Consider the following 16,631-nt stretch of genomic DNA (forward strand, 5'->3'; position numbering starts at 1 on the left):
AAATGTACATTTATTTTCTACTGTGTTATTGACTTGTTAATTGTTTACTCCATGTGTAACTCTGTGTTGCTGTCTGTTCACACTGCTATGCTTTATCTTGGCCAGGTCGCAGTTGTAAATGAGAACTTGTTCTCAACTAGCCTACCTGGTTAAATAAAGGTGAAAAAAAACGCTTTGTTGACCGCTAATTTGATCTGAAACTGAGAAATGGCCCCAAAATTTTTTGGGGAAAAATGTGTCACAAGCTACATTAGCATTGAATATGGTGAAGCAGTTCTCCAAAATCTCAGGTTTGGTATTAAAATCTTTCCAAATGTGAGACGTTTGTAACATCTCTGAAAAATATACTGTAACCTACCTCGGTGTAAAGATCACCAAAAATCTCAAGGCTGTGAATGATCTTAATTTGAACCCTGTAACTGAATCTGTCAAAAAAAAACATTATCCTCATGGTTGAGGGATTTAAGTCTTCAAGGAAGGGTGCTTTTATCCAAAGCTGAGGGTCTATCTTTTTTCATCTATTGACATTCCCAAATCCACTTGCTATACCTTAGATAGGCTTTTGTACAGCTTCATATGGAAAAACAAGCCACATAAGATAAAAATAGATGTTTATCACCAACAGGGTTTGTGATGGCGGTCTAAATGTCTTAGACTTCAATGTCTTCAACCAGATATTAAAGGTCAACTGGATTAAAAGGTAGATAAAAAAATCCACATCGTTTCTGGAATATTATACCTCATTTTGTTTTTCAGAAGTTCGAAGGGCTTAATTTTGTACTACAATGTCCATATGTTGTGGGTAAACTTCCTGTGAAACTGACAGATTTTCACAAGCAGGCTTTAATGTGCTGGGCTTTGTTGTATAAACACAACTTTTCACCTCAAATGTTTTATATGGAACAATGGGACGATATTACATAGAAACAAGATGTTATTTAACCGTAAATGGTTTTCGAAAAACATTGTCCTTGTAAGCCAATTAGTTAATATTAGTGGAAATCTATTTACACAGAGAATTTATGGAAAGATAACCCTTTGAGGTTTCACGCAAGGAATATGACACTGTTAAAGTTAAACCTAGTGGGATAAAAACTTTACTTCAGAATAATTTTGGAATATATCCGATTGTAAGCAATATCCAGGTGAATGGCATTGGTCTACTAGATACGAGATTCAACAATCGTTTAAGCGATATTTTCTACAGGAAGTCTATTCCCTCTGATATTTTGTTGGGCTTCATCGTTTGGTGTAAACTGACGCCGTGCTTGGCTCACTCCATGCAAATTTATGGTGACCAACACAGTAAAGGAGATCTCCAAGATTATCCAGATTCTATCCGTGTAATAGCTTGATTTCTAAATGTATACCTTATCAGTGAATGCAGTTTTTGTGAACTAGAACCTGAATCTATTGAACACTTGTCATTATATAGTGAAGTGATCTGGACTGATGTAAAAACTCTTTGCTTCAAATTGCATACCATTTAACTTCACTGATTCCACAATTTAACGCATGTCATCTCTTTATTAGGAAAACATTTCATACACAAATCAACATTTGAATAAAAAGTCCCATTACTTAATTTAAAAAAAATCTAATTTGGAAAACTATTTCGTCTTGGCAATGTATACAAAACTAAATGTCTATTTGAAAGAATGCGGATCAGTTCTCTTCTCATTTCTTTGTGTAATCCATGTAATCCCTCTGATTTATGTTTTGCATGCTACTGTTACTCTATTTTACAAGGCAAGCCCGTTAACAAACTCTTATTTTCAATAACGGCCTAGGAACTGGTAGCAGCGTAAAACTGAATTTATTCCATATATTATCTACCCCATTGTGTCAAAGCCTTCTACATGACTAAACATGCTGCTCACATCAATTCAAATAACAATTTGGCTTAAAATTAGTCAACTTTCTATAGCCAGTGAGAAATCAGTCAAACCTAGAATAACTACATAATGAGATGACAGGAAATATCACTGTTCAGTATTGAAATCAGAAAACCACATGGTTCATTAAAAATGGCCAAATTCAACAAGTCTGAATTACTACCTCCAAGAAACAAACAAGACAAGCATAAACATTTGTAGATTTATTCATACATCAAAACAGTCGTGGGGTTGAATTGACTTGGCCTGGTTTCCCCTCAGTTCCAACGAGACGTCCCACTTCTTTGCTGACCAATCAGGAGTGCAAGAGGGCTTGGCTTGCAGGTGTAAAACAGGAGAGCTAGAGGGAAAAGTGTGAGAATTAAACCCTGGTGATACTGTAGGGACTAATACACAAGGTATGAGATGACTTGATCAGAGATGAACCAATCAGTCAGCGTTACATCAGACTGGGGCGGTAATGATGACTCATCACGTCAGAGTATGTAGTGTAGAACACATTGCATGGGTCAGTGTGATGATCCAAGAGGAACATTCAACCTCTTCCTAATATTGATCTGCCCCCTTTCCCATTACAACACATATCCACTGAGTGGTCAATACATCAACCTGACCAGGTGAAAGCGAGCCCTTATTGAAGTCACTGGTTCAATCAGTGTAGATGAACAGACAGGTTAAAAGGGTTTTAAACCACAAGGATTGTGTACCACTCAGAGGGTGAAATGGGCAAGACAAACGATTTAAGATCCTTTGAACAAGGGAGGACAGGTGCCAGGCACACCGGTTTGTGTCAACTGAAACACTGCTGGGTTTGTCAAGCTCAACAGTTTCTCACGTGTATCAAACCTGGTCCACCACCCAAAGGACATCCAGCTAACTAGACTCCAATGCCGAACCACAGTTGTGTCACGGGCCAACATCCCAGTGGAACGCTTAGACCCCTTGTAGACAACTGAGACTGTTCTGAGGGCAAACTCAATTTTAGGAAGGTGTTAATGTCCTCTACACTCAGTGTATTATAATAACACTACACACCTTCCCACTCCAACAGCACAGCAACACTTCAGCAGCCAACCAGATCTAAACAAACAGAACAGTTTTAAAACCAAACAATCCCCATCTTAGATTACGAGACGACATCCAGAACATTCTGAAACCAGATCAGGTGTGTAGTTCAGTCATTGTAGCCAGCCAGCGGTCCAGGGTCTGGGGTCAAGCCCCCACCCAGACACCCTCCCTCCAGGCAGGCAGCCCACCTTACCCCTGCCCCCTCTACAAGAGCAGGCTTGTCAGTGTCTGCCCAACCCACAGGAGGACCGATGGGAGGCCAGACCTTAATCCAGCCCCAGAACACAGGACTGCCAACAGACTGGGACAAAGGAAATCATCATTTATAAAATTCCAGAATGCTTCATGTGGAAGGAGTCTCACGATTCCGTCAAAAGTCACACACACCTTTCCAAACCCTGCAGACCTCAACCAGAGGGGCATAAACCTAGAGGGAGACAGTAGGAAAGCATGAAGTGACATTGTAAGACCTTGTAGTCAGACATGAGATCAGTCTATTGCAGTGTATTCTAATCCTGGGGGACCCAAAACTGTCAACAAGTGTTTCCCCCCAGAACTAGGCTGAGGTGGTATCCCAGAGTATTTCAGAAACGACCGGGGTACACCAATAACATTTCGATTAATTCTCGGAAGTGTATGTTTATAGAAACTTAAGTAAATAACTGCAGTCAACATTGGGTCTGATTATTCAAGACTAATTAGTGAAAGATCAGAATTGAGCTGTCAGTCTAAACGAAGCCTTTACATCTAAGTCCCAAGAACCAGGATTGTGAAACACTGCTCTAGAGTATAGATCAGTTCAGTAACCAATCAGTCAGCTTAACATCAGACTGGGGCGGTAACAGGAAATCATCACTTCTACACGATAAAGGACAATTAATGGCAACAGATCAAGTGAAAGTTGATCCTACACACCTTGAGGTAGTTCAGTAACATTCCTCCAGTGGCCAGGCTGGAACATTTAGGACCTGGAAGGAACAGATCCCCAATTAAACATGATGCAGAAGTACATCAGGTACTGCAGACTATATGCAGAGCATTCTGAAATGAGATCAGACTTGGGTTCAGTCATTGTAGCCATCCAGCCAGCGGTCCAGCTACAAGCTCCCCACCCAGACACCCTCCCTCCAGGCAGGCAGCCCACCTTACCCCTGCCCCCTCTACAAGAGCAGGCTTATCAGTGCCTGCCCAACCCACAGGAGGACCGATGGGAAACCTGGGTTGATGCCAGCCACAGAGCACCAGACAGAAGCCAATCAACTGTCGTGAGGAGTCATCACAAACAGCATTCCAGAATGTTCCATGTAGTGGGTGTGCACTGTAGTAAAACATTCATGGGAGTTGTAGTTCCCTCAGTGATGTTAATGAGTAGGTAGAGTTTGTGCAAGAGGTGCAGGGTCAGTGAGTGAAGATGCTGTAAAAACAAATCATACACACCTTCCTGAAGACTGCAGACCCACAAGGACATCAACTGGGGGAGGAGAGTTGAGGGATTATTAAGTGATATTGTAAGAACTAGTGGTCAGACATTAGATCAGTCAACAGCACAGCATTATCTAATCATGGGGACCCACCACTCCTCTGGGGCCCCAGGACCAGAACACACAGCTAGAGAGTAGATCAGTTCAGTAACCAATCAGTCAGCTTAACATCAGACTGGGGCGGTAACAGGAAATCATCACTTCTATATTATAAAAGGACAGAAGTCAAGTCGATCATACACACCTTGAGGTAGTTCAGTAACAGGCATCTTGTAGTGACCAGTCTGGTACCACCATCAGGACCTGGAGGAGAGGAGTCAAAATAAACATGCTGAGCAGCACTACATTAAAGACGGCTTTTTTTGTCTGAGTTGCTATCCCACAGCTATCTAAAAGACCCAAGACCGGCACTACCACCCTGAGAGACAAAGGGGAAGGTGCTGACAAGGGCCATGTACTGCATCAGGACAACCACTAGTAGCAGCACAAATCACACGCGACAACTAGCATGACATGAATGATTCTCCATATTAAATCTAATTGCAGCCATTTTGGATCAACAATGCAGAGCCAAATGCTATTTTGTGTGAGTCTCTGGTCCCATCAGACAGTTGGTAACCCCAACCAGCTGTCCCCTTGTTGCCCTGGCAACGCCAGTGGGTCCACCTTTGCAGGTTCTGTCGTCGACGCAGGGCGTAAGACGCGTGCGGGTGTCATCACTAGGACCCAGAGTCACCACGACTACCAAACATCAACTGTTCCCTCGTTTGCAGTGAGTATTAACACTAGACTGGTTATAGCTTGTGGCTAAGGCAGAGGCTCTGGTAAAATACAAGGACTAGATACATTACCAACAAATACCAAACGTACTCATTTACCAAAACTCACCAGTCTAGTTGGCATCACAGCTCCCTGTTCAGCCACATACAGATGAACCTACGAAGACATAAGCTTCAGGTTAAAGTCTGGATACCAGTCAGGCACAAGGAGGGGGTTAGACATATGTAGCCTTTATGACAGGTTACGTAGCCCTCTGCTGAAGTCAGCTATTCCTTTTCTCAACAGGAGTTCAGACGAACGAGATTCCAAAGAGAATATTCATCACGTTCAGCAGAAGGTTGGGAGAGCTCAAACATGTCGCGTTCAGCTAAACTATACAAGTAAACGTTAACAATGCTGTGGAAATACCAATACAATAAACTATAAATCACCACTTGGGACCGTATCAGAACCATAACTTACCAGTATGTTGGGAGTCCACGCTGCAAGTCCACTGACCACACCACTTAAACCCTGAAGAATGAAAGGCAAACATTTTATTAGTGTGACGATTGAGGAATCGATGACTAACTGCAGCATTATATACAGTCACTCAGCAGTTCATGTCGTTTCACATCGGTTCAAAGTGAGCTAAGATTGTCATCATTGGGACTGTAGCATCTTCCAAGTGACTGGTTCCACAGAGACATGGCACCCCAGTCCCTATACAGTGGACTACTTATTGACGAGACCGACTGGCCGTACTGTGTTGTGACCTCCCAATCCCAGCCAGATGTGCCCTAGACCCCTGCGCCACTCACAAGGAATAGGGTGCCATTTGGGATTCCACCAACATGCATACTACGGGTGGAAGACCAGTCCTACCCATAGTGGGGAACCCAGTTTGATAGTTGGACGAACTCACCAGAAGGTCGTGATCCCTTCAGGAAACGGCATCCCCACGTCTGTTAAAATGAGAACGGAAGTTAGTGTTTTGCTGTAAAGAACATTTAAACATACAACTGGTGCATTAGCTACAGTCACTCAGTAGTTCATGTCGTTTCACATCGGTTCAAAGTGAGCTAAGTTAATCATCATTGGGACTGTAGCACGTCCTGGTAGCCATCTTGTACAGTTGGTCAGCCAAAAAGTGAATGTGCCTTCATCCAAAGTCACCCCCTATTCCCTTTATAGTACATGGGTCCTGATCTAAAGTAGGGCACGATAAAGGGAAGTGGGGTACTATTTCAAATGATGTCAGTGTCGTAACATTTCACCAACCTGGATTTTCACAAAGCGCATCAGTCTCGTGGTCTGGAATCAGGTATTCTGTCGACGGAATCACAAAGGAATGTTAGTTATAGCTTGGCTTCTATGAGAGGATAGAAGGTTCTTGAATAGAGCCAATCAGATCAAAGAGTATCTTCACAAAAGAATCAGACATATGCTTGTCAATGGATCATCATATAAAGCCCGGATGTAGTGACCATATAGAAATGTGGTGCCATTAGAAGTGTCCTGAACACCAGTGAATAAACTCAAATGTTACTCACCGGCACACATTCCTATTCCAGAATGGAACTCCAAGTGGAGATTCTGATCAGATGCCTTGAAGTCAGGAAGTCATGTCACAAGTAATGCAGACCTGAGCAAACACATCCATGTTAGTGACCCACTAGTTTGTATATTACTACAAGAGGCTTTGGAACACAGGACAAGGAAGCCATCAGATCAAAGTTAGCATCACCAAAAATCAGATATATGCTTGTCATTGAGGATCATCATTTACAGCCAGTCAGTTACCACATGCTGAAAGTCCACCCCAAAGTGCACTGATGTAATTTAAATGTATATTTGCTAGCTTTAGTTAGCATTGGCTAGCAAATATACATTTAACGTCGAAGTCCACAGGTATGTCGGGGCGGCAGTGTAGCCTAGTGGTTAGAGCGTTGGACTAGTAACCGAAAGGTTGCAAGTTCAAATCCCCGAGCTGACAAGGTACAAAATCTGTCGTTCTCCCCTGAACAGGCAGAACGACACTGTTCCCTTGCGAATCCCTTAAAGGTGATTCGCAAGCTGAACACATCTAATGATCCTAGAGGTAAAGTCAAAAAGTCAAAGTACTCACGTGTCATTCTTCTGGACTGTCCTGCATTTCTGTTGGTTAGGGAGGTCCATTTATGAAAAGGCAACGTGCAGGCATATAGAACCCGACACGGATATCGTCGCTAATGGAACCTTATTTCCAATACAGTGAACAACTTCTGACCAGATCAACGTTAATAAGTAACACTATTGAGAATAGGGTGCCATTAGCGAAGCAACGACAGTCGAATCAGGGGCCAAATGCTACTCAGAATCTGGTAAAGAAGTTTCTTCTTCAAATGCTGATTCGGTAAGAGAGAGTTCATTTTATCATCACCGTAGCAGAGACCTCTAATGTTGGGTTTATAATGACTGGTCACTCCTAACTAGAAAGCTAGCATACTAGCTAACATGGCACGTGGTTAGCAACTCGCTAACTAAAACCACCACTGAAGCAGGTATTTAAGCAATGTTTCTTACCTGAGCAGCACAATCGAGTCATCGGCACCCTGAAAGGAGAAAATTATAAGTGAACTTATGATAGTTACAACCCCGGTAGCTAGCCAGCAATTAAACGGTGTTTGCCATGTGACCTCGCTAGTTGCGGACACGTGTTCTGCAAACGCAGCAAGTTCTTGGCTACATATAAATTGCAAGTCTCTCATCAGAAATACTAAATTACAATCAGGTATTCAGAACAGGTCTGTGTAAATTCTCATCATCGAAAGACGTTGCAATGCTAACAGACAGATATCGGCTTGAACATGAAGTAAACAAATCAGAACAAAACATGTTTGATACTAGAAATAAAGTCCATTATTTGTCGAGTAAATTCTGAAGAGGAGTTGAAACAAAAGGTTGGCTTTCGATTGAACGCCAAAGTGGCGACGAGCTTAGTTACCCGTAGTTGCTTTCGCCGCATTCCGCTCAGTGTTGCCAACTAATTTCCAGAGGAACTTGATTTTTTGCTAAATGACGTTGTGATGTCATTGCGTGATGCCGCCAACACGTAATAACGTGCAATTGCGTCATTACGTAGAATACACACGAACCTTACTCAAATTGACTGGCCATCTCTTGAAGATAGCGGCGGTTGCAGACGAGATTTCCTGTTTGATCCGAGTAACTTTAACTTGTATCCCTCTCAAACTTATTTAAATGTAACGGAACTTGGCTTATAGTAAACACAATAGAGAATACAAGTTGGAGACTTATCTCCCTCACCAACTTTAAACATCTGCTATCTGAGCAGCTAACAGATCGTTGCAGCTGTACATAGTCCGTCTGTAAATAGTCCACCCAATTTACCTACCTCATCCCCATACTGTTTATATTTATTTACTTCTGTTCTTTTGCACACCAGTATCTCCACCTGCACCTGCACATGACCATCTGTGCACCTGCACATGACCATCTGATCATTTATCACTCGTGTTAATCTGCTAAATTGTAATTATTCGCCTACCTCCTCATACCTTTTGCACACAATATATATATATATATATATATATATATAGACCCTTTTTTTTTTAAATGTACATTTATTTTCTACTGTGTTATTGACTTGTTAATTGTTTACTCCATGTGTAACTCTGTGTTGCTGTCTGTTCACACTGCTATGCTTTATCTTGGCCAGGTCGCAGTTGTAAATGAGAACTTGTTCTCAACTAGCCTACCTGGTTAAATAAAGGTGAAAAAAACCCACTTTGTTGACCGCTAATTTGATCTGAAACTTTGAGAAATGGCCCCCAATTTTTTTTATTTTTTTTAATGTGTCACAAGCTACATTAGCATTGAATATGGTGAAGCAGTTCTCCAAAATCTCAGGTTTGGTATTAAAATCTTTCCAAATGTGAGACGTTTGTAACATCTCTGAAAAATATACTGTAATCTACCTCGGTGTAAAGATCACCAAAAATCTCAAGGCTGTGAATGATCTTAATTTGAACCCTGTAACTGAATCTGTCAAAAAAAAAACATTATCCTCATGGTTGAGGGATTTAAGTCTTCAAGGAAGGGTGCTTTTATCCAAAGCTGAGGGTCTATCTTTTTTCATCTATTGACATTCCCAAATCCACTTGCTATACCTTAGATAGGCTTTTGTACAACTTCATATGGAAAAACAAGCCACATAAGATAAAAATAGATGTTTATCACCAACAGGGTTTGTGATGGCGGTCTAAATGTCTTAGACTTCAATGTCTTCAACCAGATATTAAAGGTCAACTGGATTAAAAGGTAGATAAAAAAAATCCACATCGTTTCTGGAATATTATACCTCATTTTGTTTTTCAGAAGTTCGAAGGGCTCAATTTTGTACTACAATGTCCATATGTTGTGGGTAAACTTCCTGTGAAGCTGACGGATTTTCACAAGCAGGCTTTAATGTGCTGGGCTTTGTTGTATAAACACAACTTCTCACCTCATAAATGTTTTATATGGAACAATGGGAAGATATTACATAGAAACAAGATGTTATTTAACCGTAAATGGTTTTCGAAAAACATTGTCCTTGTAAGCCAATTAGTTAATATTAGTGGAAATCTATTTACACAGAGAATTTATGGAAAGATAACCCTTTGAGGTTTCACGCAAGGAATATGACACTGTTAAAGTTAAACCTAGTGGGATAAAAACTTTACTTCAGAATAATACATAATTTTGGAATATATCCGATTGTAAGCAATATCCAGGTGAATGGCATTGGTCTACTAGATACGAGATTCAACAATCGTTTAAGCGATATTTTCTACAGGAAGTCTATTCCCTCTGATATTTTAAGTCGCTCTGGATAAGAGCGTCTGCTAAATGACTTAAATGTAAATGTAATATTTTGTTGGGCTTCATCGTTTGGTGTAAACTGACGCCGTGCTTGGCTCACTCCATGCAAATTTATGGTGACCAACACAGTAAAGGAGATCTCCTTTAAGATTATCCAGATTCTATCCGTGTAATAGCTTGATTTCTAAATGTATACCTTATCAGTGAATGCAGTTTTTGTGAACTAGAACCTGAATCTATTGAACACTTGTCATTATATAGTGAAGTGATCTGGACTGATGTAAAAACTCTTGCTTCAAATTGCATACCATTTAACTTCACTGATTCCACAATTTAACGCATGTCATCTCTTTATTAGGAAAACATTTCATACACAAATCAACATTTGAATATAAAGTCCCATTACTTAATTTAAAAAAATCAAATTTGGAAAACTATTTCGTCTTGGCAATGTATACAAAACTAAATGTCTATTTGAAAGAATGCGGATCAGTTCTCTTCTCATTTCTTTGTGTAATCCATGTAATCCCTCTGATTTATGTTTTGCATGCTACTGTTACTCTATTTTACGAGGCAAGCCCGTTAACAAACTCTTATTTTCAATAACGGCCTAGGAACTGGTAGCAGCGTAAAACTGAATTTATTCCATATATTATCTACCCCATTGTGTCAAAGCCTTCTACATGACTAAACATGCTGCTCACATCAATTCAAATAACAATTTGGCTTAAAATTAGTCAACTTTCTATAGCCAGTGAGAAATCAGTCAAACCTAGAATAACTACATAATGAGATGACAGGAAATATCACACTGTTCAGTATTGAAATCAGAAAACCACATGGTTCATTAAAAATGGCCAAATTCAACAAGTCTGATTTACTACCTCCAAGAAACAAACAAGACAAGCATAAACATTTGTAGATTTATTCATATATCAAAACACAGTCGTGGGGTTGAATTGACTAGGCCTGGTTTCCCCCAGTTCCAACAACACGCCTCACTTCTTTGCTGACCAAACAGGAGTGCAAGAGGGCTTGGCTTGCAGGTGTAAAACAGGAGAGCTAGAGGGGAAAATAGTGTGAGAATTAAACCCTGGTGATACTGTAGGGACTAATACACAAGGTATGAGATGACTTGATCAGAGATGAACCAATCAGTCAGCGTTACATCAGACTGGGGCGGTAATGATGACTCATCACGTCAGAGTATGTAGTGTAGAACACATTGCATGGGTCAGTGTGATGATCCAAGAGGAACATTCAACACCTTCCTAATATTGATCTGCCCCCTTTCCCATTACAACACATATCCACTGAGTGGTCAATACATCAACCTGACCAGGTGAAAGCGAGCCCTTATTGAAGTCACTGGTTCAATCAGTGTAGATGAACAGACAGGTTAAAAGGGTTTTAAACCACAAGGATTGTGTACCACTCAGAGGGTGAAATGGGCAAGACAAACGATTTAAGATCCTTTGAACGAGGGAGGACAGGTGCCAGGCACACCGGTTTGTGTCAACTGAAACACTGCGGGGTTTGTCAAGCTCAACAGTTTCTCACGTGTATCAACACTGGTCCACCACCCAAAGGACATCCAGCTAACTAGACTCCAATGCCGAACCACAGTTGTGTCACGGGCCAACATCCCAGTGGAACGCTTAGACCCCTTGTAGACAACGGAGGCTGTTCTGAGGGCAAACTCAATTTTAGGAAGGTTTTAATGTCCTCTATACTCAGTGTATTATAATAACACTACACACCTTCCCACTCCAACAGCACAGCAACACTTCAGCAGCCAACCAGATCTAAACAAACAGAACAGTTTTAAAACCAAACAATCCCCATCTTAGATTACGAGACGACATCCAGAACATTCTGAAACCAGATCAGGTGCGTAGTTCAGTCATTGTAGCCAGCCAGCGGTCCAGGGTCTGGGGTCAAGCCCCCACCCAGACACCCTCCCTCCAGGCAGGCAGCCCACCTTACCCCTGCCCCCTCTACAAGAGCAGGCTTGTCAGTGTCTGCCCAACCCACAGGAGGACCGATGGGAGGCCAGACCTTAATCCAGCCCCAGAACACAGGACTGCCAACAGACTGGGAGACGTACTAGTGTCTTCATCATTTATAACATTCCAGAATGCTTCATGTGGAAGGAGTCTCACGATTCCGTCTAAAGTCACACACACCTTTCCAAACCCTGCAGACACCAGGACCTCAACCAGAGGGGCAGAAACCTAGAGGGAGAAAGTAGGAAAGCATGAAGTGACATTGTAAGACCTTGTAGTCAGACATGAGATCAGTCTATTCTAATCCTGGGGGACCCAAAACTGTCAACAAGTGTTTTCCCCCCAGTACTAGGCTTAAGTGGTATCCCAGAGTATTTCAGAAACGACCGGGGTACACCAATAACATTTCGATTAATTCTCGGAAGTGTATGTTTATAGAAACTTAAGTAAATAACTGCAGTCAACATTGGGTCTGATTATTCAAGACTAATTAGTGAAAGATCAGAATTGAGCTGTCAGTCTAAACGAAGCCTTTACATCTAAGTCCCAAGAACCAGGATTGTGAAACACTGCTCTAGAGTATAGATCAGTTCAGTAACCAATCAGTCAGCTTAACATCAGACTGGGGCGGTAACCAGAAATCATCACTTCTACACGATAAAGGACAATTAATGGCAACAGATCAAGTGAAAGTTGATCCTACACACCTTGAGGTAGTTCAGTAACATTCCTCCAGTGGCCAGGCTGGAACATTTAGGACCTGGAAGGAACAGATCCCCAATTAAACATGATGCAGAAGTACATCAGGTACTGCAGACTATATGCAGAGCATTCTGAAATGAGATCAGACTTGAGTTCAGTCATTGTAGCCATCCAGCCAGCGGTCCAAGGTCTGGCTACAAGCTCCCCACCCAGACACCCTCCCTCCAGGCAGGCAGCCCACCTTACCCCTGCCCCTCGACAAGAGCAGGCTTATCAGTGCCTGCCCAACCCACAGGAGGACCGATGGGAAACCTGGGTTGATGCCAGCCACAGAGCACCAGACAGAAGCCAATCAACTGCTACAAGGCTTCATCACAAACAGCATTCCAGAATGTTCCATGTAGTGGGTGTGCACTGTAGTAAAGCGTTCATGGGAGTTGTAGTTCCCTCAGTGATGTTAATGAGTAGGTAGAGTTTGTGCAAGAGGTGCAGGGTCAGTGAGTGAAGATGCTGTAAAAACAAATCATACACACCTTCCTGAAGACTGCAGACCCACAAGGACATCAACTGGGGGAGGAGAGTTGAGGGATTATTAAGTGATATTGTAAGAACTAGTGGTCAGACATTAGCTCAGTCAACAGCACAGCATTATCTAATCATGGGGACCCACCACTCCTCTGGGGCCCCAGGACCAGAACACACAGCTAGAGAGTAGATCAGTTCAGTAACCAATCAGTCAGCTTAACATCAGACTGGGGCGGTAACCAGAAATCATCACTTCTACATTATAAAGGACAGAAGTCAAGTCGATCATACACACCTTGAGGTAGTTCAGTAACAGGCATCTTGTAGTGACCAGTCTGGTACCACCATCAGGACCTGAAGGAGAGGAGTCTAAATAAACATGCTGAACAGCACTACATTAAAGACGGCTTTTTTGTCTGAGTTGCTATCCCACAGCTATCTAAAAGACCCAAGACCGGCACTACCACCCTGAGAGACAAAGGGGAAGGTGCTGACAAGGGCCATGTACTGCATCAGGACAACCACTAGTAGCAGCACAAATCACACGCGACAACTAGCATGACATGATTCTCCATATCAAATCTAATTGCAGCCATTTTGGATCAACAATGCAGAGCCAAATGCTATTTTGTGTGAGTCTCTGGTCCCATCAGACAGTTGGTAACCCCAACCAGCTGTCCCCTTGTTGCCCTGGCAACGCCAGTGGGTCCACCTTTGCAGGTTCTGTCGTCGACGCAGGGCGTAAGACGCGTGCGGGTGTCATCACTAGGAGCCAGAGTCACCACGACTACCAAACATCAACTGTTCCCTCGTTTGCAGTGAGTTTTAACACTAGACTGGTTATAGCTTGTGGCTAAGGCAGAGGCTCTGGTAAAATACAAGGACTAGATTCATTACCCATAACAAATACCAAACGTACTCATTTACCAAAACTCACCAGTCTAGTTGGCATCACGGGTCCCTGTTCAGCCACATACAGAAGAACCTACGAAGACATAAGCTTCAGGTTAAATTCTGGGTGGGGACCAGATATGAGGAGGGCACAAGGAGGGGGTTTGACATATGTAGCCTTTATGACAGGTTACGAAGCCCTCTGCTGAAGTCAGCTATTCCTTTTCTGAACAGGAGTTCAGACGAACGAGATTCCAAAGAGAATATTCATCACGTTCAGCAGAAGGTTGGGAGAGCTCAAACATGTCGCGTTCAGCTAAACTATACAAGTAAACGTTAACAATGCTGTGGAAATACCAATACAATAAACTATTAAGCACCACCTGGGACCGTTTCAGAACCATAACTTACCAGTATGTTGGAGTCCACGCTGCAATTCCACTGACCACAGCACTCAAACCCTGAAGAATGAAAGGCAAACATTTTATTAGTGTGACGATTGAGGAATCGATGACTAACTGCAGCATTATATACAGTCACTCAGCAGTTCATGTCGTTTCACATCGGTTCAAAGTGAGCTAAGATTGTCATCATTGGGACTGTAGCATCTTCCAAGTGACTGGTTCCACAGAGACATGGCACCCCAGTCCCTATACAGTGGACTACTTATTGACGAGACCGACTGGCCGTACTGTGTTGTGACCTCCCAATCCCAGCCGGATGTGCCCTTGACCCCTGCGCCACTCAGGAGCCATTCACAAGGAATAGGGATTCCACCAACATGCATACTACGGGTGGAAGACCAGTCCTACCCATAGTGGGGAACCCAGTTTGATAGTTGGACGAACTCACCAGAAGGTCGTGATCCCTTCAGGAAACGGCATCCCCACGTCTGTTAAAATGAGAACGGAAGTTAGTGTTTTGCTGTAAAGAACATTTAAACATACAACTGGTGCATTAGCTACAGTCACTCAGTAGTTCATGTCGTTTCACATCGGTTCAAAGTGAGCTAAGTTAATCATCATTGGGACTGTAGCACGTCCTGGTAGCCATCTTGTACAGTTGGTCAGCCAAAAAGTGAATGTGCCTTCATCCAAAGTCACCCCCTATTCCCTTTATAGTACATGGGTCCTGGTCTAAAGTAGGGCACTATAAAGGGAAGTGGGGTACCATTTCAAACGATGTCAGTGTCTTAACATTTCACCAACCTGGACTTTCACAAAGCGCATCAGTCTCGTGGTCTGGAATCAGGTATTCTATAGAAGGAATCACAAAGGAATGTTAGTTATAGCTTGGCTTCTATGAGAGGATAGAAGGTTCTTGAATTGAGCCAATCAGATCAAAGAGTATCTTCACAAAAGAATCAGACATATGCTTGTCAATGGATCATCATATAAAGCCCGGATGTAGTGACCATATAGAAATGTGGTGCCATTAGAAGTGTCCTGAACACCAGTGAATAAACTCAAATGTTACTCACCGGCACACATTCCTATTCCAGAATGGAACTCCAAGTGGAGATTCTGATCAGATGACTTGAAGTCAGGAAGTCATGTCACAAGTAATGCAGACCTGAGCAAACACATCCATGTTAGTGACCCACTAGTTTGTATATTACTACAAGAGGCTTTGGAACACAGGACAAGGAGGCCATCAGATCAAAGTTAGCATCACCAAAAATCAGATATATGCTTGTCATTGAGGATCATCATTTACAGCCAGTCACCACATGCTTACAGTCTACCCCAATGTGCACCGAGACGGTAACTGTAGCGTTGATAGCCAATGCTATCTACAGGTATGGTCTAGCATGATAGCTGATAACCATATTCTTGATAGTTGTTAATGCTCAACAACCAACTTGGGAATTAGATAAAGCGCCCTGGCGAATCCCTTAAAGGTGAAGGGCAGACAAGCTGAACACATCTAATGATCCTAGAGGTAAAGGCAAGGTACTCACGTGTCATTCTTCTGGACTTCCCTGGCATCTGTCCTGCATTTCTGTTGATCAGGGGGGGGGTTAGGGAGGTCCATTTATGAACAGGCAACATGCAGGCATATAGAACCCGACACGGATATCGTCGCTAATGGAACCTTATTTCCAATACAGTGAACGTCTTCTGACCAGATCAACGTTAATAAGTAACACTATTGAGAATAGGGTGCCATTAGCTCAGCAACGAGTCGAATCAGGGGCCAAATGCTACTCAGAATCTGGTAAAGAAGTTTCTTCTTCAAATGCTGATTCGGTAAGAGAGAGTTCATTTTATCATCACCGTAGCAGAGACCTCTAATGTTGGGTTTATAATGACTGGTCACTCCTAACTAGAAAGCTAGCATACTAGCTAACATGGCACGTGGTTAGCTACTCGCTAACTAAAACCACCACGTAAGCAGGTATTTAAGTAATATGTTTCTTACCAGAGCAGCACGTTCGA

General features: G+C 42.4%; 1 long non-coding RNA gene, 13 other non-coding genes and 2 pseudogenes across 15 annotated transcripts; all 16 read right to left on the bottom strand.

Annotated features, from left to right (window-relative positions):
• Window positions 1–1,507: 1,507 nt before the first annotated feature.
• Window positions 1,508–8,248, bottom strand: LOC135510262 (uncharacterized). 2 transcript variants are annotated; one of them, XR_010451101.1, is made up of 14 exons: window positions 8,190–8,243; window positions 7,769–7,797; window positions 7,332–7,360; window positions 6,757–6,848; window positions 6,485–6,532; window positions 6,129–6,168; window positions 5,687–5,737; window positions 5,333–5,380; window positions 4,689–4,747; window positions 4,401–4,434; window positions 3,879–3,931; window positions 3,351–3,390; window positions 2,931–2,975; window positions 1,508–2,235 (listed from the first exon to the last, which is right to left on the bottom strand). It is a non-coding gene; the product is annotated as an uncharacterized LOC135510262 (long non-coding RNA). The 2 variants fall into 2 exon arrangements; XR_010451100.1 differs by having other exon boundaries at window positions 2,931–3,390; window positions 8,190–8,248.
• On the bottom strand, window positions 2,304–2,377 carry LOC135511282 (small nucleolar RNA SNORD31; annotated as a pseudogene).
• Window positions 3,757–3,826, bottom strand: LOC135511276 (small nucleolar RNA SNORD31). The gene has a single exon (XR_010451241.1). It is a non-coding gene; the product is annotated as a small nucleolar RNA SNORD31 (small nucleolar RNA).
• Window positions 4,583–4,652, bottom strand: LOC135511274 (small nucleolar RNA SNORD31). The gene has a single exon (XR_010451239.1). It is a non-coding gene; the product is annotated as a small nucleolar RNA SNORD31 (small nucleolar RNA).
• On the bottom strand, window positions 5,043–5,169 carry LOC135511287 (small nucleolar RNA SNORD22). Its single transcript, XR_010451248.1, has one exon. It is a non-coding gene; the product is annotated as a small nucleolar RNA SNORD22 (small nucleolar RNA).
• Window positions 5,482–5,553, bottom strand: LOC135511271 (small nucleolar RNA SNORD30). Its single transcript, XR_010451236.1, has one exon. It is a non-coding gene; the product is annotated as a small nucleolar RNA SNORD30 (small nucleolar RNA).
• LOC135511265 (small nucleolar RNA SNORD29) lies at window positions 5,812–5,875 on the bottom strand. Its single transcript, XR_010451230.1, has one exon. It is a non-coding gene; the product is annotated as a small nucleolar RNA SNORD29 (small nucleolar RNA).
• LOC135511261 (small nucleolar RNA SNORD29) lies at window positions 6,243–6,306 on the bottom strand. The gene has a single exon (XR_010451226.1). It is a non-coding gene; the product is annotated as a small nucleolar RNA SNORD29 (small nucleolar RNA).
• Window positions 7,552–7,630, bottom strand: LOC135511268 (small nucleolar RNA SNORD26). The gene has a single exon (XR_010451233.1). It is a non-coding gene; the product is annotated as a small nucleolar RNA SNORD26 (small nucleolar RNA).
• A 2,954-nt stretch (window positions 8,249–11,202) lies between the features above and the next one.
• Window positions 11,203–11,276, bottom strand: LOC135511283 (small nucleolar RNA SNORD31; annotated as a pseudogene).
• A 1,384-nt stretch (window positions 11,277–12,660) lies between these two features.
• Window positions 12,661–12,730, bottom strand: LOC135511278 (small nucleolar RNA SNORD31). The gene has a single exon (XR_010451243.1). It is a non-coding gene; the product is annotated as a small nucleolar RNA SNORD31 (small nucleolar RNA).
• A 762-nt stretch (window positions 12,731–13,492) lies between these two features.
• LOC135511279 (small nucleolar RNA SNORD31) lies at window positions 13,493–13,562 on the bottom strand. Its single transcript, XR_010451244.1, has one exon. It is a non-coding gene; the product is annotated as a small nucleolar RNA SNORD31 (small nucleolar RNA).
• A 384-nt stretch (window positions 13,563–13,946) lies between these two features.
• Window positions 13,947–14,073, bottom strand: LOC135511289 (small nucleolar RNA SNORD22). Its single transcript, XR_010451249.1, has one exon. It is a non-coding gene; the product is annotated as a small nucleolar RNA SNORD22 (small nucleolar RNA).
• A 655-nt stretch (window positions 14,074–14,728) lies between these two features.
• LOC135511266 (small nucleolar RNA SNORD29) lies at window positions 14,729–14,792 on the bottom strand. The gene has a single exon (XR_010451231.1). It is a non-coding gene; the product is annotated as a small nucleolar RNA SNORD29 (small nucleolar RNA).
• Window positions 14,793–15,159: 367 nt separating this feature from the next.
• Window positions 15,160–15,223, bottom strand: LOC135511262 (small nucleolar RNA SNORD29). The gene has a single exon (XR_010451227.1). It is a non-coding gene; the product is annotated as a small nucleolar RNA SNORD29 (small nucleolar RNA).
• A 1,172-nt stretch (window positions 15,224–16,395) lies between these two features.
• On the bottom strand, window positions 16,396–16,474 carry LOC135511269 (small nucleolar RNA SNORD26). Its single transcript, XR_010451234.1, has one exon. It is a non-coding gene; the product is annotated as a small nucleolar RNA SNORD26 (small nucleolar RNA).
• Between the last annotated feature and the right edge of the window lie 157 nt (window positions 16,475–16,631).

Source organism: Oncorhynchus masou, chromosome 23 (assembly GCF_036934945.1).
Source record: "Oncorhynchus masou masou isolate Uvic2021 chromosome 23, UVic_Omas_1.1, whole genome shotgun sequence".
NCBI classification, from domain to species: Eukaryota; Metazoa; Chordata; class Actinopteri; order Salmoniformes; family Salmonidae; genus Oncorhynchus; species Oncorhynchus masou.